Below are 2,500 nucleotides of genomic sequence, written 5' to 3' on the forward strand. Positions count from 1 at the left end.
ATTTTCAAGGGAGAAGGTTTTTTCGACATTTCTCTTAAAAGGCTGTAATACTCTAGATTTTCACGATTTTTTTAGACTTCTAGGATTTTATTAGTTTTAGCCTTTATTTCATTATAAAGGGACTCTATGATTATTCATATCGTCATTATCATCACTATTGTCATTATTCTTATGATTATCATCATTATTATTACCTTCATGATTATCATTATTATCATTATCATTATTACAGTGAAAATGATTATTGTGCTAATTATTTGTGTCATTTCCATCATTATAACTATTTCTATAATGATAATAACAATAATGATAATTTTAGAAATGATAATGACAATAATACTAATTATAATAACAATAATAATGATATTATGATTACTTTTATTGTCATTATTAGTATGAAAATTATTAGAATAGAGTTATTGCTATTATTGCAGTAATAATCAAAATCCTCATTATAATTATCATTTTATTATTATCATTATCATTATTGTCATTGTCATAATTATCATCATTGTTAATAATAAAGGAATCATCATGAAAATCATCATAATTACCTGAATTAATGTTAAAATCATTGACCTTTCTCTCATAAGGCTGTAATCCGCTAGATTTTGCCGTTTTTTCTACTTTCGGGATTTTATTAGCTTTAGCCATTATTTCATTATAAATGGACTTATTATCATTATTGTCATTATTCATTTGATTATCATCATTATTGTCATTATTCTTATGATTATCATCATTATTGTCATTATAGTCATGATTATCATTATCATTATCATTATTGTAGTTAGAATGATTATCATGCTAATTATTACTGTCATTTTCACCATTATAACTATTTTTATAATGATAATAACAATAAAGATAATTTTAGAAATAATAATGACAATAATACTCATTATAATAACTATAATAATGATATTATTTCTATTATCTTTATTAGTATGAATATTATTAGAATAGAGTTATTTATTGCTATCATTCCAACAATTATCAAAATTATCATTATGATTATCATTTTATTATTATTATCATTATTATCATTGTAAATATCATCATAATTATCATCATTATTCTTAATAATAAAGGAATTATCATGAAAATCATCATGATTTCCTGAATTAATGTTAAAATCATAATTATCATTTAAAAGCGAAAAAGGGGGTTTTCGACCTTTCTCTTAAAAGGCTGTAATACGCTTGATTTTGCCGTTTTTTCGACTTTTGGGATTTTATTAGTTTTAGCCTTTATTTCATTATAGATGGACTCTATGATTATTATTATCATTATTGTCATTATTCTTATGATTATCATTATCATAGTCATTATCGTCATGATTATCCTTTTATCATTATCATTATTGCAGTTATAATGATTATTATGCTAATTATTACTGTCATTTTAATCATTATAACTATTTTTATAATGATAATAAAAATAATGATAATTTCAAAAATAATAAGGACAATAATGCTTATCATAATAATAATAATGATAATAATATTTTCATTTCTTTTGTCATTATTAGTATGAAAATTATTGGAATTGAGTTAATTATTACTATTATTGCAGTAATTATCAAAATTATCATTATAATTATCATTTTATTATTATCATTATTTTTATTGTCATTATCATCATAATTACCTGAATTAATGTTAAAATCATCATAATTATCATTTGAAAACGGAAAAGGAGGTTCTTCGACCTTTCTCTCAAAAGGCTATTATACGCTAGATTTTGCCGTTTTTTTCGACTTTTAGGATTTTATTAGTTTTAGCCTTTATTTCATTATATATGGGGTCTATGATTATTATCATCATTATTGTCATTGTTCTTATGATTATCATCATTATAGTCATTATCGTCATGATTATCAATATTATCATTATCATTATTTCAGTTATAAGGATTATTATGCTAATTATTACAGTCATTTTCATTATAATTATTTTTATAATGATAATAACAATAATGATAAGTTTAGAAATAATAATGACAATAATACTCATTATAATAATAATAATGATATTATTATTTCTATTGTCATTATTAGTATGAAAATTATTAGAATAGAGTAAATTATTGCTATTATTGCAGTAATTATCAAAATTATCATTATGATTATCATTTTATTATCATTATCATCATAATTACCTGAATTAATGTTAAAATCATAATAATTCTCATTTAAAAGCGAAAAGGTGGGTTTTTCGACCTTTCTCCCAAAAGGCTGTAATACGGTAAATTTTGCCGTTTTTTGACTTTTAGGATTCTATTAGTTTTAACCTTTATTTCATTATAAATGGACTCTATGATTATCATCATTATCATCATTATTGTCATTATTCCTATGATTATCACCTTTATGGTTATTATCGTCATGATTATCATTATTATCATTATCATTATTGCAGCTATAATGATTATTATGCTGATTATTACTTTTCATCAAATCAGCATAATAATCAATAATGATAATGATAAAAGGATAATC

Source organism: Penaeus vannamei, chromosome 3 (genome assembly GCF_042767895.1).
Source record: "Penaeus vannamei isolate JL-2024 chromosome 3, ASM4276789v1, whole genome shotgun sequence".
Taxonomy (NCBI): domain Eukaryota; kingdom Metazoa; phylum Arthropoda; class Malacostraca; order Decapoda; family Penaeidae; genus Penaeus; species Penaeus vannamei.